At 44.8% G+C, this 23402-nt stretch overlaps 1 pseudogene; it reads left to right on the plus strand.

Annotated features, from left to right (window-relative positions):
• LOC147737801 (uncharacterized) overlaps positions 1 to 17985 on the plus strand; it is a 40754-nt pseudogene extending 22769 nt beyond the window's left edge.
• The last annotated feature ends 5417 nt before the right edge of the window (positions 17986 to 23402 follow it).

Here is a 23402-nt window from a genome sequence, read left to right on the forward strand (position 1 = left end):
TTTTGTTAAGTATATTTGCAAATGTTGTCACTTAAACAGGAAAGCATCTAAAGCGGTCTCTGGACATAAATTGGATGTAATCATAATCTTTAGATACATTTTCGGAGTTTTAGGACCAATGTGTGTCTTCTGGGTTTACTCTAAGCCACTATAATAAACATATTCAATCCTTTTAGATTTGATCTGTTTGTACTGGTTTCTATTGCAGACAATAATCTACATTTAGACCAAGGATCAATTCTACCCATGGCTTTTAAAATCTATTTTTCATTGATCTCTTTTAGTGTTATTGCAAATAAAACGGTAATAGAACTGATCTGAGAGATGGACCTTCAAGTATTATGCCTAGTCAATTTATTGAACAAACTATGGAGTTAAAATCTGAATAGATTAGATCCACAAACATTGCCTGACCACTGTATTTTACATCAATAGATTACTAATCCGCACATGTTGTCTAAGTACAATTCACTCATCTTTAATTTTTCGCGGAGCTCGTGCTGGGTCTGTTTGAACTCTTTTAAAATATGACATTTAAATGTCCAAACGTTCAGGAACTCTAATTTCAAGCCTGGTCAAACCTTAATGAATGCTATACCTAAAAATGCCCTTCTGTTCCTACATTTTATTGTGCACCATGATTTAGAAATGGCATGTTTTTCCTTTCAGAGGTAAAATTCTAAACATATTTATTGTTGTTGCCATCTGAAACATTATCACTAATTGGGAAGATAACAACAAGTGGTCCTGTGATGCTTGCGGAATGGGAAGTGTTTAATCAAAAGGTGGATTGAATTCAAGTTTAGGTGACAATTTTACAAAAGTGTATGGATTTTGTATATATTTAAAATTGCTGATTTCCAAAACGGCCTAAATCAATTAATTGAATTGAAATTCAAGTTTATCATTGTAATCCTATTGTTGGAAAATATGTGATTTTGAACCCCATGAGGCAGTACCTTTCCAGAAAGCATTCAGTTTGTAATCATGAGTCAAATAATGCTGAGGAGGTTAAACTATTCAAATTGAATTCAAATTTCACATGAAATGTTCATTGTTCAATATATTTCTCTTAGTATTTTAGTGTGCAGACATTATTGCTTAAGGAAAATAATTAATTTTGTTTTTCTATATGTAGGAAGCATTACATTAATGAAATTACTGTATCCCACCTTCTTTCTTTCCTTTCCTGTTCTTTATGAACGTGTCTATCGTTGAACTTTAAAGATTGCCCAAAATTAGGAATTGTGCTCTACATAACTTTGCAGTGTTACAGTATGTTGATTTTTATGTACAATTTTTGTCTCTTTTGAGTATGGCAACTGATGTTCTGTTTTGCTTTAATAATCAGATTATGTTTATTAGGTTTTATTATTCAATAAAATGCTTCAAACACAACAAATGGTAGTTGATATGTATTTACAAATGCAGCATTTTTATTGTATGGGCAGTTTCAAAGAGGCCAAAAATGTGGTCTGTGGGTTGACGGAGGACCACATTGGCATCATCAGGGGAAGGTTTGGGCAGGTGATTAGGGGTATATGTAAGGTTGGAAGTAGGGGGAAATAAGCATGTACATTGTGTGGACTGTGACTCCTGGAGTTATTGTGAGGGATACCATGCTACCCTGTAAATGAATCCCCTAGTGATTATTATCAACAAACTTTATTCGGTTTTACAAAGGAAAACCATAAAAGTCATACAAAAAATGATAAAACATCTTCCAAATTGCAGATTGACAAATAAAATATGTCCAAGTTAATCAAAACATAAAACAAAAATTCATGAATTACAGTACAGAAGTTAATCGCAGCTTGACCGGAGTCTAACAGCGACCCGTAAAAAGTAAAGCGTATGCGAAACAGTGTCAGAGAGGAGTTGTAAAAAGATAAGAGCTGGTCTCACACGCCTTAAACCCGCTTTTTTGAGAATGGGAATAATAAATAACTTTCTAGGGACAGCATAAAAACTACAAAACATTATAAAGTGCATCATGTCTTGAGGAGACTCACTGTTGCAGCCACAGGGCAGGAGGCACTGGCCTCTGTGGAATCCGCGAGGGTGTGCCATGAGGTAATGGATGAGGTTGAGCCGAAACCTGGTCAATAGAAAATGACTATGGATGCTTTTAAGCCCTAGAAGATAAGGTTCGCTGGTTGGTACAGTTTTTAACACGGTGTACTTACACACTCGGCTTACGCGCTTGTTAGCAGTACCAGCTTGCCAGTCACCTCCTGCTCTCCCGGTGTTGCCATGAGGGGTACGGCTCCGAGAGTCCACCCGGCTACTTAGCTGCCCTTGTTTGTTTCCTGCCACGGACCCTGCACTCCCGCGCCCGCAGCCCCCGTGACTACACCTCCCAGGGGGCTGCGTGAGGCGCGCGCTGCTGTCGTCATCAAGAGGGCGCCGGGGGCCTTGAAATTCGTCCCGGCCCTCCCGCAGCGCGGGACACGCTTGTTAGCAGTACCAGCTTGCCAGTCACCTCCTGCTCTCCCGGTGTTGCCGTGAGGGGAACGGCTCCGGGAGTCCACCCGACTTCTTTGCTGCCCTTGTTTGTTTCCTGCCACGGACCCTGCACTCCCGCGCCCGCAGCCCCCGTGACTACACCTCCAAGGGGGCTGCGCGAGGTGCGCGCTGCTGTCATCAAGAGGGCGCCGGGGGCCTTGAAATTCGGCCCGGCCCTCCCGCAGGGCTGGGCTACCCCCTAACTCTGGATTTTACGGACCCCACTACAAGGTCTATAAGGACTAAAAGGTACTGTGGGGTCATTGAGGGGGTTACTTTAAACAACAAAAGGTGTGTTTATCCTCCGACTACGTCGAACAGTGCGCAAAGAACCATCGTTTGCGTATAAAAGCGATTGAGAGTGCCCGTTCAAATTTATTTGATTAATAATGGGCAAAAGAAAGTCTTTGGAGGGGGGGAGCTCAATTGTCACAACCAAAAAAGGGGAAAAAGGCAAAAAGTGCTTTGCATGCAGCCTCTAATTGTACTTTGACAAGAATTGAAACCATTGTCAGTGAATGTGAGGAGGTCTTGGCAGGAAATTCCAGTAATTATCGGGTGGAAACCCCGGATCCCCTCTCTGAGGTGTTAAAACAGCAGCGAGGGAAAGTGATCCCTGCAATTTTTGCCCCAAAACCCCCATAAACTATCACGACGTGTGAAGTTCATAATTCATTAGAAGGGCCCTCTACGGTAGACTTAGCAGAGGAACCAAAGGGGGCTAATCCGTCGAGTAAGATGCTGGAAAATTCGAATTATGGTATGCCAAAGGAAAATGCATATGAAATAGGCATCAACTGTTCTAATAGATTTGCAGTCTTAGAAGGAGAAGCTGGGGACCTAAATGATATCACAACACAGGTAACCATCAAGGCTCCTAGGGCCCCAGAGCCATGTGGTGTAGATGCTGGGGGATGTGTGAGTTGTGCACATTCCAACAGGGCACTCCTCAAGAGACTAGAGAACGTGGAGAGGGAAATGATTGCGATTAACAAATTGTTGGAGTCAGCTCTGAAAGGAAATACCTACAGCATCAATTCCCCCCCCAAACCCCAAAACCCGCTATAGTACCAGCACTAATTAATGTAAGAGAACCCTTACTCTCGAATCCAGCGATAGAAGGTGGGCCTAAAAAAAAAGAATCCCAGGATCAAAAATCAGATGGTAGAGATCTGTCTACTGGCCAGCATAGCCTTAGGCCTTATGCTGAAATTATGAAAGTACGGGGAATAGCAGGTGGAATTAGGGTTGCTCACACGAGTAATTTAACTTCCAATGGAACTCGTGAGGGCAAAAATGGAAAACACAAGGTTGACCCCTCAAACACTTCATCAAAAGGCACAATTCCTAGAAACCCCACTGCAACAGTTTACATGACCGGAGTCCCAAAACTCAACAGGAACTCCGGCCATGAAACTAGTGAATCTATTCACAACAAAGCAATTCACTGGCTCCGCCATGTAAGGGGGTGCAGATCCATCATCAGGGAGGACATGATTTGCGTCAGGAGATTATCCCTGTTCAGCTCCCACACAGATTGCATTGAAATCCAACTATGTGATGCAGTTTTTGCAGACAACCTAGTGGCTTTAGAGTTTCGGACGTGCCCGCCTAAGCACTCCAGCATAGAGATTAGACATCTCTCCCTTTGGTCCATAGCAGGGGTAAGGAGGATTCAGATTTAAATCATATAGATTGACTATCCAATGCTAATTGTAGGTCTTACCCGGTAATAACACCTAACGCAGATGACGTTAGGAACACGCCTTGCGTAACCAGCCCAACGGCTAGTTCGTTGGGCAGGGAAATGTCGGGTCTGGAAATTGTAGATTCATACAAAGAGGGTGAAGGAAACCCAGGGATGATTCAATTCCTCTCATGGAACATTGCAGGCCTCGAAAAACAAACTGGTAATGCCAGAATGGAATGATTTCATCAATAATTTTGAGGTCTGCTTGTTCCAGGAGACTTGGAGCACGATCCCCCTATACAAGTCTCGGTATTCCACCTATTTTGCACCGGCGACAAACTCTGGAAAGGGTCGCCCATCGGGGGGGCTTCACGTTTGGGTCAAGGTGGCCCTGAATTGGGACATCACCGTCCATAATTCAGCTTCAGAGGATATTCTACACCTATCACTGAAAGGTCCCTTGAATGATTGCAGAGTGGAGTTGTTTAATATATATGCTAGAGGAACACCAGGGGCTCAAATTTCGCATACAGTATCACTACTTGAAATAGCCTTGGAAGGTATTCCCCCTCTCTCTAATATTATTGTGGGAGGAGACCTGAACTGTACGTATGAACCTTTAAGCGAAGAAGACCTTTTGGGAAATAATGAAGAAGACACAAGACATTCCATCCCCACATTGAGCTTGAGGCCAGTTAAAAAATGGTCTGCTAGGGCGATGCAAATCAATGCCCTAACAATGGAATACAACTTACGTGCATTGAATGGTAGAACGATTTCGGACCCACATGGGGCTATGACTTTTAATAGACTTAGTGGCCCCTCGCGAATTCACTATATTTTGTTGGATACACGACTATGGGGGAATGTAGTCGACATGGAAGTTAAACAAACAGAGGATAGTGACCATAATCCCCTCTGCATGAAAATTAGCTGGGAATGTAATAGGAGGACATTAAATGTACCGCTATTATCAACAAAATAAGTAGTGCCATCTAACTCCAATCGCAAACTAAAATGGCCTAAGGTGGCATGCCAGGAGAATGTCCTAACTAGCATAGGTGATCTAGTAGAACAAAAAAGTGCGGAACCCTTATTGCTCATTACTTCCCAGGATAACGAGCAGGGTTTTCAATTGAGTGAATCCTATGGGAATTTTATAGTATATCCGGGTACTTATTTTATGGTTAATGATTTTAGTGGACATAAAAGTAGAGCACTTAAATGTGGCAACTTATGGTATACAGCAGCTTGTAGGAAAAAGAGAGGCCATCTCCGTAGCCCTCCGTAAAAAGGACCAGGTAGCCGCTAGATTGGCTAGAAAGGAGTACAATAAAACCTTAGAATCTGCAAAGCGGGATTGGGAGGAAGAACACTGGCAGGAACTCAAAATGGCGGCCTTTCTAAAAGACTCAACCTTATTTTGGGAATTGATCAATAAACTAAACAGAAGGGGAGCAGACCCTCTCCCAAACCTCATAACCGAGCAGCAATGGCACTCCCACTTCTCAAGCTTATATTGAGGTGAGGTTGAATCTGACCAAATACAAGGTGAGCACTTGAAACTAGAATCAGACCATGAGAGCCTTGAACCAGTAGAGCCCTTTACATTCCAAGAGGTTCAATCTGCCATTAAGAACATAACCCCCGGGAAGGGCGTCGGTCCGGATGGGCTCCCAGGTGATTTATTACTACATGATTTCACACGGTGGACTAATTTAATTGTCCTCCTGATGAATTTGCTGGTTCAGGGCCATTCAGTCCCTGAATCGTGGAAAGGGGCAGAAGTGGTAACAATATACAAGAAGGGCGCTAGAGAGGACCCTGCCAACTACAGGCCGATTAGTTTAATCGACATGGTACAGAAGGTAGTTGGCAGAGTCATCATCTCCAGAATTGGGTCATGGCTGGAGGGAAATATATCCTGACGCACCTACAGGCGGGATTCAGGCAGAAGGTGGGTACGATGGACCAGGTTTTCATATTCTTTGCGGTGTACTGGAAATCTGTGTCCATCGCGAAAGGCTGTTTGTACTTAGCCTTTATTGACCTGAAAACCGCCTTCGATCTGGTCCCTCGCCCCAAACTTTGGCAGGTGCTGCAGGATATGGGTTTTCCACGATATCTCCTGGAGCTTATAAAAAGACTACATGAGGGTAACTATGCAAGAATCAGATGGGGATGCCAGGGTCAACTGACCAGGAGGGTACCAGTGAATAGGGGGGTCCGCCAGGGTTGTGTGATGGCCCCAACTTTGTTCTCTCTCTTTGTAAATGGTGTGGCAGACCATTTGAGAGAGGACCCAGCTGATGCCCCCACCTTGGCGGGCGAGAAAACACCAACCCTCCTCTTCACAGGTGATACCCTTCTGATGTCCAAAATCCCCTCTGGTCTGCAGAAACTACTAGATAGGTTTAGTCAGTTTTGTGAAGAACGAGGTCTAACTATCAATACTACTAAAACAAAACTGATGGTATTGTCCCGGTCTAAAAAATCTAGGAAGATTAATGTTGCCCTCAATGGATCTCCGCTAGTGGTGGTGGATGCTTTTGAGTACCTGGGGGTCAGGGTCAACAGCAGAATGAAATGGGACTCCCATGTGGCAAAAATGCTCCTAAATCATAACAGAGTCTCGGGAGCCATCTTAAGAGATTATCGGGCCTCTATTAGTAGACCTATAGCCCCGGCTCTAGCCGTGTATGAAGGGAAGTCACTGGCTTCTGCAGTCTATGGGTCAGAATTGTGGGGGTTCGATAACACAGCGGAGCTAGTTAAAGCCGAGAATAAGTTAATGAGAGACCTAGTTGGGCTCCCACTCTTAAACCCCCTAAAACCTCTTTTTCATGACCTGGGTCAACGTTCTATTAGAGACATAGTTCGCCTGCGCCCATTACTATACTGGGTACGCTTGAGAAGAACACCGGAATTGGCATTCTATGCAGCAGTGTTTGACGAACTTATTAGTTTGAACAGCTCAAAGAATATCGTATGACTGAACAAACTAAAACAGTTGTTCATAAACATAGGGTTGGGTGAATCGTGGTCAGCCCATTTCTACCCCCCCGAAACAAACAATCAGTTAAGAAAATCTACTGGGAGTGGGTGCAGGCTGAGGAACTAAAAGACACTAAGTGGGGGACTTTAACCGACCATTTTCTGGAGCATAAACCAGCCAGGAAGCTTGAACCTTTTTTGGATTTTATTAAAATACCCAGAGATAGAACTCTTTTTTTAAAAAAAAGCTGAGGTATGGGACCCTCCCATTGAATGAATTTACTAGGAGCTGGAGAAATTCCTTGTCCCATCAAGCGACCTGTCCAGGTTGTGCAAGCCCCACTGAGTCCTTAGCGCACTTCCTGTTCGCCTGTAGCGCCTACAGGGGGGCTAGGAAAAGGTGGTTAAAACCAGTATGCAGGGAGTTAGGAGTTAGGCAGTATACGATGGCCTTGCACATCCTAACAACAGACACAACATCTCTGACGATTGTTTGCGGGGTTGCAAAGTATCTGGGGAAGGCATGGCAGATACGCTCGAAATTGTCACAATCTAAAATGAGGTAGAAAATCTGCAGACTAATGTTATTGGTTGAATAAGACATGAATCCCACAGTACATTAGGGCCATTGGCCTCTTTAATTGGTTGTATAAGACATAAGGTCACAGTATTTTATGGCCATTCACCTTTTTATTTTTTATTTTGTATATATTGGTTTTTTATTGCATTGTTTATTGGTTGTATTTGGGACACAAGAATATTATTCCTTTTATGATGGAAATTGTATCTACTTTTGTGATAAATCTTTTATCGAATAAAGTATTACAACACTAGACTTACACCGCTCATTTTCCTCTCTATCAAAGTGGCTCATTCTTAAAAAACACTATTTGACCAGAGAAAGGTCCCTCTTACATCTGCACTCAGGGTTAGCGAATAGTTCCTAAAGCGGTACAAAAGGGGGTGGTGATGGACGGAGCATCTGAATCAATCAAACACTCACACCCAGTCAAAAGATCTGGGTTTAATCCATCACCGTTCTTTAGCCCACTCTGCCATCCCAGTTGCATATGCAAATCAGTCTGACCCTGTGCCTCATGGGATCAGTCCAGCCCGAACTGCCAAGCCATGTCTTCCATGGACCGGAAACAAGCTTCCGAGGACCGGTTTCTGGCATTCCAGCCGTCTTCAGCCCGGCTTGCTTGAATCCAGTGGCAAAGTGAGCAAGGGACTCACGTCTGAGCATACCCTGCCACACTTATGGCGGCCAAAAGCGGTACAAAAGGGGGTGGTCATGGACGGAGCATCTGAATCAATCAAACACTCACACCCAGTCAATAGATCTGGGTTTAATCCATCACCGTTCTTTGGCCTACTCTGCCACCCCAGTTCAGACATGGCTATATGCAAATCAGTCTGACCCTGTGCCTCATGCGAGCAGTCCAGCCCGAACTGCCAAGTCATGTCTTCCTTGGACCGGAAACAAGCTTCCGAGGACTGGTTTCTGGCATTCCAGCCGTCTTCAGCCCGGCTTGCTTGAATCCAGTGGCAAAGTGAGCAAGGGACTCACGTCTGAGCTTACCCTGCCACACTTATGGCGGCCAAAAGCGGTACAAAAGGGGGTGGTGATGGACGGAGCATCTGAATCAATCAAACACTCACACCCTGTCAAAAGATCTGGGTTTAATCCATCACCGTTCTTTAGCCCACTCTGCCACCCCAGTTCAGACATGGCTATATGCAAATCAGTCTGACCCTGTGCCTCATGGGAACAGTCCAGCCCGAACTGCCAAGCCATGTCTTCCCTGGACCGGAAACAAGCTTCCGAGGACCGGTTTCTGGCATTCCAGCCGTTTTCAGCCCGGCTTGCTTGAATCCAGTGGCAAAGTGAGTAAGGGACTCATGTCTGAGCATACCCTGCCACACTTATGGCGGCCAAAAGCGGTACAAAAGGGGGTGGTGATGGACGGAGCATCTGAATCAATCAAACACTCACACCCAGTCAAAAGATCTGGGTTTAATCCATCACCGTACTTTAGCCCACTCTGCCACCCCAGTTCAGACATGGCTATATGCAAATCAGTTTGACCCTGTGCCTCATGGGAACAGTCCAGCCCGAACTGCCAAGCCATGTCTTCCCTGGACCGGAAACAAGCTTCCGAGGACCGGTTTCTGGCATTCCAGCCGTCTTCAGCCCGGCTTGCTTGAATCCAGAAGCAAAGTGAGCAAGGGACTCACGTCTGAGCATACCCTGCCACACTTATGGCGGCCAAAAGCTACCTACCCTTGAGAGGCCAACTCTTATATACTGGAGCCATCGGATGCGTAAGACACGGTCAAGTGAAAGGCATTCCCGTAGGATGTCTTTGCTAAGTGCATTTTCTTGCTTAACCCAAATATTAAGCCACAAAGCCAGGGGACGGAAAGCCAGTACATCTGAGAGGAAAGGCATTCCGAACCTTCGTGCATGACATAAAATGAAGTACTTTGTGGGACAGAAAGGGCCCTTCGGAGGAAAGAGTTTTCAGCACTTTGCACTGCTCCTACCCAAATGTGGCCCAAAATCTCACTCCCATAACTAACCTTTTTAGATATATTTGTCTTCATATGTCTTCAAAAGAGCCCCTATTGGCTTCCCTCCCACTCTGGTGGCAGAGTTAAAAACAGCTGCAAAAGCTTTCACTAGATCCCCTTTCTTCCAAGTGAGCAAAGGGCACCAACTGAGGGAATCGTCAAACACAACTCCCAAATAGGAGAAAACATTGGTCTTCGGTATTGATGAAGTCCGAGTTTAAAAGTGAACTGCTTAGCTTTACGAGGTCCCACCTGCATAATGAACGACTTGGCATGATGAAACAAAAGGTCCAAGTCCTCCATAAAAAGGGCAAAATAATTCAGAGGAAGTTGTAGGCCCCTAGCTGTCTTCGCCAAGAGGACTGCGTTGTCTGTGTATAGGAGGACTGGCAGGCTAAGCTTGCCTACCTGGGGACAATCCGCATTTGTGGCCAAAAGGGCCTTCCCTAAGGAATTAATATATAGGTTAAAAAGAAAGGGTTCTAAAATGCACCCCTGAAGCACCCGTCTCTTGATGTCAAGCTGACTGGACACTTTCAGTTCCTTTGAATAGCGAACAACCGCGGTTGAATCACGGTGAAGATCCCTCAGAAATAAAATGATGTTACTGTCAATGCCAATGGAGGACATCAACTGCCACAGCTTGGACCTATTAACACAGGTTTATTTTTTTATTTATTGCCATTTTGAACACAATTCCATTACATTCCAACAAGCCAGTACGAAATGGATTGAAAAGGAGCGTCTACAGTCTGTCTTTTCAGTACACAATGCTAATAATAGCTCACATCGTACCCACCTACAATAAATCTCAGGCATGATAATAATCAAGCTAGGAATATTGCACACATTTCAACAATTATTAGCACAAATGTAATGATGTTACATATATCTTCCCAGATACGGCCTTTGCTACAGTTGTACATTGTGGCCTCTGGCCGGAGCTATCTCTTCATGTGCTCTAGCATTGAAATTGGGTGTGGATATATCACGCCTGGGGAGCAGTTTGCGTGCCCTCCGCGTCTGTCACTTCAGTCGTTATTTGTAAGCCAGCATTCCACGTTAAGAGCGGCTCCCATATATTGCGGGGTCTGGATGAGGGTGGCATCAATTCCCAAAATGTGCTCAATTGTACGTGCCCATATGTGACGTCGCTAACCCAATCTTTAAGGGAAGGCATTCGCTGTTTGCCCCAATTAATTACAACCTGTCTCTTAGCAAACAGTAGGAGGAGTGCGTGCAGTTAACGCAACTTTGGCGGAGTGTCCTTTACGTACCCTAATAGGCTAAGGATGGGAGACGGGGCCAGCGACACCCCCAATATGCTGTTCACCGACTCGAAAATCTGCACCCAGAAGTCGGCTATCTTGGAGCATTGCCATGCAACATGTAAGAACGTAGCTGAAGCACAGCCGCATCTCCAACAGTTATCCTCATCGCGAATGCCCATGCGGTGAAGGCCCACTTGGATCATGTAGTATCTGTGCAAATATTTAAAGTGGATCAGCCTCCATTCATAATTCGGGGAAAGGTCCGACCGCTGCCACAGCAATAGTCCCACTGGGCTTCAGTCAGTGGCGTTTCTAGTTTGTCGTTCCAATGCTTAAAAGAGTTTGGCGTTACTATCAGAGCAGTGTCTTGCATGCGGACATAGAGGTGTGTAATAAGTGTATGGGGAGACGGGAATTCAAGCAGATTTTCGAATGCAGGCAGGGTCGGCGGCACCCTCAGGAATTCCTCACAGAGGGCACTACATACCGTGCGTATTCTATGATACAAAAAGATCTCAGTAAACGGGACCAGTTGACCCTCGGGTGCCACAGGGGAGGTCTGAATTAATCTCCGGGGTATAGGTCTTCGAATGTGCGAAGATTCATTTTCTGAGCTAAAGCATTACTCATACTGTCCCTTATGCAAGGCATCATTGGGTTCTGAGATAATGGGATGAAAGGGGCAAATAGCAACGGGATCCCCGCTCGTTTGCGCTGTTCATCCCATGACCAGCACAGGGTCCCAGCATAGTCTATGTCACCATGAGGGCGGAGTACCGTCCAAAAGAATACATCTTCATTGAAGGACTGAACACAGTAGTAAGAGTTACTCACAATTAAAGTAGTCACAGGAGGGTCAGCAAACTCCAGTGCAAGCACTAGAGCACGTAGATCTGCCAACTGGGCGGTACAGTCACCTAATGTCTGCATGTGCACGACATCGGACTTTAATTCACCATTCACTATGTTACCAGCCACTATTGTGCAGGCCGCTGAATAAGAATGCTTAGAGCCTATCGCCGATTGCGAAGAACCGTCAGTGTAAATGATACAATGGTAATCATCAAGCGGGCGCATGGGCAGAGGAAGCGGAATGAACAAACTCATACTGTAAGAACTCCTGAGTCTGCAATGAGGGGTCGAAGATAAATGTGACATCCGGAAATGTCAGCGAGGTGGCACATTGTATCCAATGAGGATGTAAAGCTTTAGAATTTGGTACACTGACTGCTTCAAGTGCAGGAAAGGTGTAACAACCAACATGCGTTTTCCTTGTGACAGCGTTCTCTCTTTTAAAATCTCCATCTGCACAGCCGTCAAGACTTTTTCAACAGAAGAAAATCGCATTTCAGCCGGTGCACAAGTGCGACTTGTATGCGATAGGCACTGTGTCTCCTTCATTAAACGCCAAGTACGTGAAACCCACGGCACCTGGCACAATTCCCATTACCAGGTAAGTGTGGTTATCACGAGTCAATAAGTACTTAGATTCAAGAGGATCAGACTGTAAAGATTGCAGAATAGCTGAATGTTCAGGCAGCCAGCTTGACTTGGTAAAAGTTAGTTTTATCAAAGCATATATATCGACTTGATACGCTGGGCATAATCGGGAATGTAAGTACGCCCCAAATTCAAAAATCGCAGCAAGGATTGTAGCTTTTTCAGTGTTTTAAGAGATTGCAAACGTGCGCATTTCTCCGGGAAGTGAGGTGCAAGACCCTTACCTTCATTGTTGAGCTCATAGCCCAGGAACAACACTGTGTACTCTGCAATATGTGATTTTTGCAAAGTTAAATTTATAACCGAAGTCCGCGAACGTAACTATGATGCGGTCAACGCAACACAGATGCGGCCATAATTCGTCATCCGTGACCTAAATATCATCAACGTATGAGTATGTATCAGGGGCAATGCCATCTAACATTCAGAAGACACACACGGCAAAGATGCCTAGGCTGTTTTTATAGCCCATGGCCAATCTTTTAAATTGTTTGTGTTTGCCGCCACAAGTGAACGCTGTCCATTGACTACTAACAGAGGACAGGTTATGACTAAAAAGGCAGTTGGAAATGTCTAGTGTGGTCCTAAATCTTTTTGGCACCAGACTGTCAACGAGAGCTGAACTGTGGGTGTTCTGTACCACACATGTACGACACTGTGAATTTAAATGTCGATAATCCAAAACCAGGCGGTATGACCCATCAGGTTTAGTAACAGTGAAAAGAGGATTATTCATGTGTGACACACATGTCTCTATCACATGTTGGTATTCTAATTGTTCAAGGATTTCTGCAATGGGAGCTTTAGCCTCTCACCCGCATGGGATATTCGGGTTGTGGTTGTGGCATAGACCGCAATGGAATCTCGTGGCTGGGAGAAAGTTTATCCCACCTGACCTGAGTACGATACAACGCTGGTGCAAGCACCAGAGCCCACTCTTCTGCAAAGTTATGCGCCTGTTCCTTGGGCGCTGTGTGCGAAAAACTAGGGAGGATCACCTCCTCCCCTCTCGGAGGGGCCAAAATGAGAGGCGAGTGCCAGTCTGCCTCAGCTAACAGAATGTCATATGTAGAGGTAAAATTTTCCCCAAAAATCCCTTTTATTACACGTTGTATGTCACCTTCTATCAAAAGAACAATATCATATAGTCTATTAATGTCCATGTCAGGTTCCGAAGCTGTGTTCTCACTATCTGTGGCATACCTTGCAGTTAACGCAGCAACTTTCTTTTTCTGAAACTGAGGGCGTTGACATGGAAAGTCGTCCTGCTTGCCTTTACCATCAGTCGGGCGGGGCTGCTCACGTCCTTGTTGGGCGCCCCAACTTCTGCTGCGTTCTCCTCCACCGGCTTACATGCCCGATGTTTCCTGTGAAGAACGAGGAGAACGTTGATCAGGAACCTGAAATCTATCAGCAGACCTAATTCTCGTGCAGTTGCGCAAATCATAAGTGTTCTCAGTAGACACTGGTATAGGTGACGCAGGACGTGACCCTTGTTTCTGTTGCTGCTTCCCCTGTTTTTTATTCTTCCAATTCTGTTTTGGAAAATTTGGACGGTCGTCTTTAGTAGACTTTGCCGTCTGAGTTTGCGGTTGTGCTGCTGATTTAGTAAAACACCCAAACTATGGTGGCCAATGGTCTTATAAGCCTCCACAATAATTTTCGGTAATGCTCAGGGTTTGTCCACGTCTGGGACAAGGTGCAAAGCATTTGACACCTCAAAGTTAACCGCAGCTCCCTTTACATTCAAAAGGATGAGATCAGCAACTACGTCAAACACTCCAACAAGCCTCATTCCCAACACGACACCCGCCTCCGGACCGTGCTCATCTTGAACATGTTTGATCACGGAGGGAGGACAGTCATAGACGGTGTGCCGAAGCACTTCGCATATACTGCTGCAAATACTTTACCCCAATTCTCACAATCTGTTACCTCTGGCACTAAGTCTTTCAGCAAACTAATTGTGATGATCCTGTGTTTTTCCACAGGAGTGGTATTAGGAAATATTGCTTCCTGTTGGTCAAGTTTCTCAGCAAGCCAATAAGGCATATCGTTCTTAGTTTGGGGGCGCTTGCCCTTTACCGAATTAACCATGACAGGACTAATTGACAGCCCGGTCCAACTGGTTGCGCCGCAACCCCAGGTGCCCCCACCTGGACATTGCGAGAAACTTATTGAACTAAAGCCCTATGTACCCCAATCAAAGAGGTATAAAGTTGACGCAAGTCGTCAATCTGGACATTTAGATAACGTGGATGTGGTGTGAACCCGGAAGACTGGCCAAGTGGCCCCGGGAGTTGACAAGGGACCTAACCGAACCGGAGTTACGGTGTGGGGGAGGGCGCCATTCAACCAAACACGATGCTGCCATGTCTAAATCAGAATCTCTTATGTCCTATATGGAGTATAGTTCACAGGTATCGCAGTGTGAGAGAACGTATGGAATGTATGATCATCCGCATTTACTGTAGGAAACATAACCCAAGAGTAGAAAAGGTCAGAAGGGAACGCTGCATCGGCACTCACCACAGAGATGACAGACATATCATCATCAGGCACACTAAACTGCGTCAAATGATGCCGGAGCGCTGCGTGACTATGCTGAGCTATATTAATGTCGCCCATAAGATCACCGAGAAGGAAAACAATTTATATAAATTGTAGCACAAAAAGGGTAGTAATTCAAAACGTGAACCTTTTTATAAATCTGAAGCTTGAATGAACCTATAACACATTCGTATATGTTGGTTAATCCGTCACTCCTGTTAACCGGAAACAGAAGTGAGGGTATTGTGGACAGATACAAGCACTAATCAATTGTCTCGAATATAAGACCAAACGTTAGGTGTGCCATGTTGCTGGGATTCTGCTCGTGCACTGAAGTATGCGCAGGAAACCAGAACCTCAGTGTATTATGGTGTTCCAAGAACCCACCTCAGTGCCCAGAACCCTAATCCGACTTGCATCCGTGTCTTATTCGTTCTCCGTACTACAGCAAAGCTACCAATGATTAGACAACCCAGAACAAGCGACTTAGGAACCTCTCAGGATTGTGGGAATCAAGAACACTCTTTCAGTTTTTATTCTCATAAAAGTACACAACTTGAGTAATCAGAGACACGGTATAGTTTAAAATGTTTATTTCAACTAAGTGCTCTAAGAAGCAGTATCTTTCCCAATATAAGTAAAAAGATGCATAAAATCAATACAATCAGCATTGTTACAATTCCATAAAATACAAAGGAAAAATCATATTATAATGATAGTGGAACCAGGTCTACAGTGCCTTGTGTACCACTCTCCCTTGGCTAGGAGCTATGTATTATAATAATAGAAGATCTCTAGTTTAAAACAGGGAACCCCATACCTCCAATATCCGGTGAAGTGAATCACATTCCAGATCAGCACAGCTCTTTGTCCATGGAAGGGTTTCTTCCAAGTGCCTGAAAACATGCCTGCAATGTAATATTAAAGGCACTTGAGTTTCAGATATTTGCAGCTGTGTGCATGTTGTGTCTAGAGCGTGGGCCGATCAACCTGGATCAACAGCATACATTGTTATTATGACCTTGAAGACTTCTGCACACAGTGTACAGACTTGAGGTCGCAGTGTGAGTCTAGAGATGTGAAAAACAGACTGTTCTCATGTGAATGAAATCAAGCAGTTTGTCTTTATAAAAACTGAGACATGTAGTGCTGTGTGCAAAAGCAGCAAAATGGCGTTTGAGCAACTAACTCACTTATGCTAACATAGCATTGTCTGCAGGCCGAACCGTATCCGCACTACAAGAGTTCTGCCAGTAAGTTCACAGGTAACGCTGGTGCCCACGGGATCCAGGTGTTTCTCCACACACCAACGAACCCATCATCTCCAAGCCACTTAGTACCTCCTGGTAGTTCCTGGGGCCCACGCCTGCTGGATGAGGAATTCAGCCCCTTGCGAAAGTCTGACGTCCTGCCAGTGTCCCCTGGTAGTGTCACAGAGAAAACCTCTGTGCCTAGAGCTTATAGCTCAGTGAAGCACAACGTGCCCCAACCTTACACAGGACAAAGCATGTCCTTTTAGAAGACCCCTCACTCACCAACCTAGTTGGTGACATGCTTCATCATCGGGGTCCCACCCCGAAGGCCGAGTGCCAACAGGGTGTGCTGCGACAACTGACTACAGTGGAGTGGGTATTTGTTTTTCTTTTTATATGTGCAGAAATTCTAAGGTGATATGTAATTTAAAAAGGGGCCAATACTACTTACCACAAGACTTTATTCTCGAGGGATTGAACCCCCATAAAAAGGAATGTGACACCTATGCCTAATTAGGTAGGCTGCGGTGTCTACGACGTGTAGTGTTTAAAAATAGCGAAGTGTGCTATGTGATTTTTAAAAAGAAGTTTGGTCTACATGTTTCAACTATTTAGCGATTGTTGGTTTTCTTCAGGACCAGTGTGGCTGACCTGGGTACTCCTCCATTTGTTGTAGAAAACTTAAGCAGGGGACCGGGAGTTCAGGGGACGGGGAGTTCCCACCTCACCTATTGGTTGAAAACCCTTATTCTTTCCTGTTGATTTGCAAAGTCCTGCCAGTGTCGCCGGAAATCCGCCATGCCATGAGATGAAGATGGCCCTCGAGGACCAGTGGGTGCGGCTGGACCAGGTGATTTGTCAAGATCTTGGCAATGGTTGGAAGACGTACCGGCGCGGCCCATGCAAACTCCAGAAGGGAAGGGAACCATGCTTGTGCATGCCAAATCAGAGTGTTCAGCACCAGAGAGGCCCGTTGACGCCTGGCTTGGGGTGAAGAAGGTGGCCAAGAAACTTCACCGAAATGCTGCGTCGACCTTAGTTCTTTTTATATTGTCTTCTTATATTGTAATTGTATAATGTCACTGTGCGCCAACACAGTTTTTATCTAAATCATAGGTGTATTTTGATTTAATATTGTGTATTTACATGTTGTGACATGGATATGTAATAAATTGCGTTCATGATAACTTGAATAATTTGCTAAACTCTTCTTTTTTTTAAAAATTGTATGGTCACCCCCGGTCCTAATTTCAATTAATTTTGGTATTGCTTATGTACACTGTATCAATGATTGTGTAGGGCTTGGCACTAGTGCGTATCCGTCTCACCAACCGCAGTATCCTTAAAACTCTCTCCTCCTTTGAGGAAATCAGAGACCCCCCTAACTTCAAGTGCTTATCTTACTCCTTGTCCCTATAGGATTTGTAAAGGAGTCCTCCCTCACATTTGTCATCCTCAAGAGTACGCAGCAGGATATCCTGTCCCTCGTGAGGTATTGTATACCAAACGAGCTTGCAAGAAGCTCGAAGCAATTGTTGTGGAGGCTGAGTTCCTCCTCCGTCCATCTGCCTCCCATGGAGATCGAGCCGCATTTGGTTCCCCAACCCAGACGGCGGGCGTCCGACTCTTTCACCAGGTCCGAAAATGATCCGAAGATTGCCTGCCTGTTCCAGGCTTCCATGTGGTCTATCCACCACTGCATTTCCGTCCTGACTTCCATTGTCAAAGTCACCATCTCTAAATAGGTAAGGCCCCTCCCAAGGTGAGCTGCCTTCAGCCTGTGGAGAGCCCAGTAAAGTAATGGGCCCGGGAAGATAGCTTGTATCGAGGACGATAATAAGCCAACAATCCTCGCCAGTTGATGCCGCGAAATCCTGTCCCTCCGGAGTACCTTCCTCAGTTCTTTTTTGATCTTGGTTATCTTCTGGCTGGGTAAGCTCAGGGTCGCAACCCTGGAGTCTATACAGAATCCTAGAAAGGTCATGGTCTTTTGAGGCGTCAGATCCGACTTCTATTGGTCTATGTCAAATCCTAGTTCTTCCAGGAAATGTATGGTGGTGTTTGGGTGGGCTATTAGGTGGTTCCGTGATTGGTCCATCAGCAGAATGTCGTCCAGGTAGATGATTAATCTGATGTCCAGAGTCCGGAGGTACTTAACTACTGGCTTTAGGAGCTTAGTGAAGCACCAGTGTGCCGAAGATAGGCCGAACAGGAAAGTCCAGAACTCAAATATTTGCCCTCTCCGTTCAAATTGGAGATATCTGCAGTGAGGTGGGAAGATGGGAACCGTCAGGTAGGCGTCTTTTAGATCCAGACGCTCCAAACAGTCATCTTGAAGCAGCAAGTCCCTGAGGAGGTGAATACCCTCCATCTTGAAGTGGCGATAAACCAGCCACTCGCTGAAAGACCTGAGTTTGATCAATGGGCGGAACCCCCTGTCCCTCTTCTCTACCAGAAACAAGTTGCTGAGGAAGCCACTGGGATGAAGGTGGGAGAAGCATATCACACTCTTGGCCAGAAGGTCCTGTACCTCTTGATCTATTAGGAACATCTCCTGGGTGGAAGAGGCCAGAAAGTGGGGTCTCTCTGTTTGTGACCGGGTTCAGTAGAATTCTGTGTGGTACCCTTGGACGGTCTTCAGTACCCACTGGTCCACCATTATCTCTGCCCATTTGTGCGCGAAAAGGCGTAACCCCCCCCCCCCCCCCCCCCCCACAGAGAGGTGATAACAGAACAGGGCTTACCGTTGTATCCACTGTTGTTGGATCCTCCTCGAGGTTAATTATCAGTTTCAGTTTTTAACGTCTTTATTTCGAATTTTCTTCATAAAAGACATACATATATACAAACATAGTAATATAAACGATATAACAGAATCATAAACATTTTTAAACAGACTAGAAAAAGATAAAGAAATTGTTTAAAAAACTCAATTAAATGTGCATATGAAGACGTCTATAAAAGGTTTTTAAAACATTTAAGTATAAAAAAGACAGATCATCAATACTGGCCAAAATATAGTAAGCTAACAAACTGTTTAGATTTTTCAGGTCGAAGTGGTACGAACTGACCTAGTTCTAATTAACCAGGCCCACCCAAGGAATTTAGCCAGTCCAATGGATAGCCATTCGGAAGTATTAGTTCTCAAGATGAACAATGCTTCACTACTCACCCGGGTGTTTAATCTATTGCATATCGGCTTTAGCCACTTACGACGTGGCTCGTGGTAAGCAGTGCATACAAATAGAAAATGGCCTATTGTTTCTTTGCTTTCAGTACAACAGGGACAAGAAGTGGACTCCGACTTCTGCCAACCACTAGTGAAAGCCCTTAGTGGCAGTGTACCTAGACGAAACTGATGGTAAAGTTTCCTGTCTAAAGTTTTAAGGATTACATCCCAATAGGTCTCTGTATGAGGAACTGCTTTATGGAGCAAAAACAGGCCTGTCAAGTTCGGTTTCTCCGAAAGAGCAACGTGTTCTTCTTTTACCATGGACCAAAAGAGAAGTTTAAAGTCTTTCTTTGAAGGAAAAGTATGAGAGCCCGGCTCGGACCAAAGCAAAGGAAGGCCCATTCCAATGAGAGTATTCCTAATTAGCTTAAACCATGGTATTTCACCTGCCCCCTGTTGCGCTCTAACATCCTGTAGCTCTTGGGCAAACATGGCAAGTTCCGGGGTAGACCATATGCGTCTCCATAACGCCACCATCCTATAATGGGCTTGATGTTTTATAGAATAAAAGCCCATGTCCATCATGAGTGGTAGTGCTGGCGTTGAGGGTGGAAGACTGACTAAATTTCGAAAGAATTTATTCTGAATCCTATCCAGGACAGCCAGGTCCACAGAGCCCCATATGTCGGCCCCGTATAATATGGCTGAGCTAATTTTTGCGCTATAAATTTTAAGCGCGGGCAGATCTCTTTTGGTCAAAGAACACCGGTGCTCCTTCACTAAGCAACCTGACAGACGAGCGAATTTCAAACTGAGCGCCGCTATTTGCTCTTTCCAGCGTAACCTATAATCCATTGTAACACTGAGGTAAGTCATGACTTCAACCTGTTCAAGACTAGACCCATTCATCGTTACATGGCCCCTCAGTGGTTTATTTTTTGTCAGGACCATGAACTTAGTTTTAGTAATATTAATTTCGAGGTCATTCTCATTACAGAAGTCCACAAATTTATTAATAGCTACCTGTAGGCCCTTCTGAGTTTTAGCCAGTATGAGGGTGTCGTCAGCGAAGATTAAAAGGGGAAATTTGGTCCCACCCAGTGATGGAGCATCCGTAGGGGTAGCTGAGAGGAACTTAACCACCTGATTGATAAAAAGTATGAATAGGGTGGGGGCCAGGACACAGCCCTGTCTCACTCCACGGGCCACGGGGAAGGAATCTGTAACCTGGCCCTGGCGGCCCCATCTGACTCTAGCAAAATTTCCCTCATGCATCCTGATGGCAAGTTCTAGGAGTGCAGTTGGAACACCCATCCTTCTCAGAGCTGCCCACATCTTTCCTCTGGGGACCAAATCAAACGCTGATTTGAGATTCACAAATGCAGCGAAAATCGTGCCTCCTCTCAAAAACACAGTTTTCCAGTAGATCATAACAAATCTAAGTATCTGATCAACTGTGCTAATGTTAGCCCTGAAACCAGCCTGCAATGGAGACAGAATATCAGAATTTTCCTAGCAGCATTCTGGCTATTACCTTTTGAAGGGCGTCGATAAGGCTGATGGGTCGATAGTTTCCTGCATCAGTTCTATCCCCTTTTTTATACACGGGCAGAATCTCAGCCCCTTTCCACGAGCTTGGTATCCTAGCCCCTCTGGCTATAGCATTCGCTAAGGTGTTTATGTACGGGACCCAGTGCGCTTGGTCAAACTTAAAAAGATCCGCAGGGACACAGTCCATGCCGGGGGCTTTGCCATTCTGCACTTGTTTTAGAGCAATGGTGGCTTCTATTTCAGTAAAAACAATGTGATCAAGTAAGGGCACCACAGTCTGTACACTGGCATCTTCCCTAGTAGTAAGGGAGATCCGTTCCGTGTTACTAAACTGTGCCGCATACTTGACCCATTGCTCTGCGGGGACATAGTTGACAGGAACTTGCTGGTCCCCAGTCCCTCCCCATTTAACAACCTCCCAAAATGTTTGTTGGTTGGTTGAGGTACTTGCTTGATATAAATCCAACCAGCGCTGTTCATCCCAGTTAATTTTTGCCTCTTTAAGCACTTTCCTGTAGTTAACCCTTTCTAACTTTATATCCATGGCTGACTTGGATTTAATAGCAGCTATCAGGGAGCTATGGGCAAGGCGGCAGGTTTTATTATACCATTTAGCCCCCGTTTGAGCTGTGCCATTTTTTCTTCCTTTTACAGGTTCGATAAAAAAAGTTTTAATTTTGTTAAAAAGGGACTCATGGATCATCCCAATTTGATCTAGTGATGTACCTTCGTTTGATATGGGTACCATCAAGTTTGTAGCTGCTAAAACCTCAACTGCAACCTTATCAATAGTGGTGGGATTATCTAAAAACCTAGCCCAGCGTACCCTTCTGCAATCGTTTGTAAGAACAGCCTCGGCTGTGACAAAATTGGTTGCAGAATCCATAAGAAAACCCCCATTCATTAATAGTTTTATTGCCAGAGGATTGTGGTCGCTTTCTGGTCTTGTGACTATTTCCATATCCTCCAGTAAATTCCAAAACTCTAACCTTATTAGAAAATAATCAATACGGCTAGAATGGAGGGAATTGTCAAATGTAACCTTTCCCATCGAATCTGATTTGGTCCTACCGTTCGCTGCTCGTAAATCCCATTCAAGACAAAGACCTAACCACTGCATAGCAGCCTCAGTTACTTTTTTAACTGGAGGGATAGATAGAAGGGGAATGTTCCAAATTTGATCGACTTCCCCATATCCCCCATTATCAAGATTGGGAAACGGTTCAAAAGAACAGTTAAAATCCCCTGCCACCATAACACATTTATCTCTGCTAATATTATTCAGTAGGGAATCTAAATCATCTGCCGCTCTCATAGGCTTCCCACCAGGTTGCCCTCTTGCATAAATATTAATCAGGAAAAAATCCTGGTTATTTTTACTGGATAGTTTCAAGGCTAATATATCATTACTTGAAGTGGGAAGGTCTGTGATTTTAAATGCTAAGGATTGTCTGATCCAAATGACCAGACCTCCAGATGGGCGACCTTTAGGGCCTTTACAGGCTGGTTTATAATAATTAAGGTAACCAACCCGGTAGATGGCATCAGTTGACCAGCTTTCCTGTAATATAATTACATCATGAGAATCCACATAGGAGCCCCAATCATCCTCTGACATTTTCCCCTTTAGTCCCGCTATATTCCATGACAAGACCGTGAGGGTATATGTAGATTCTTTGGCAGATTAACAGCTGGATTCACAATCTCCCCAGAGATCAAAGGTCTAGGAATGTAGTTTGAGGGTTTATCCCTTCCTTTCCCCCTCTGGATGCTTTTGCTAGTCCCTGAGACAGTCTCTTCCCTAGAGGATGTAAAATTATTAGGAGAGCGATTCACTACTGCTCCAGTCAACCCAGAAACCGGAGGTTCATTATCATGTCAGTCCACACCTTCCAGACCGGATAGGGTAGCAAACCGGTTCGAAAGGTGGGATTGAAACATTGGGTAGATTGGTGTTTCAAAATGAAATCTTCCTCTTGGTCTATCCCTTCTGGAATGATGGAACGGTGTTTGGGCTCTATTTGCATATAAGGCGGGATAAAAATAATGCAACGATAGTGTTTGCACATCCCCAACTCTTCCAAATCTTGGTTCCCTATTAATGAATTCAGCCACCCATGGCTCTCTAAAGCTGATTACCACGCAGTCCCCCTCAAGATCTTTCTTACTATAGCCTACCCAGTCCACCCTCCTTACATTAAGGATTTCAGGATTTGAGTTAGGAGGAAGTGGGCGATTTTTATTTAGCCAGAATGTTACCTTGTTGTAAAGATCCTTGTGTGTTTCTCTCTTACCATCTCCAAGAGGAGCCACGCCAGTTAAGATAATAGTGTATGGTAGTG

This window comes from Lissotriton vulgaris, chromosome 1_1 (genome assembly GCF_964263255.1).
Source record: "Lissotriton vulgaris chromosome 1_1, aLisVul1.2, whole genome shotgun sequence".
NCBI classification, from domain to species: domain Eukaryota; kingdom Metazoa; phylum Chordata; class Amphibia; order Caudata; family Salamandridae; genus Lissotriton; species Lissotriton vulgaris.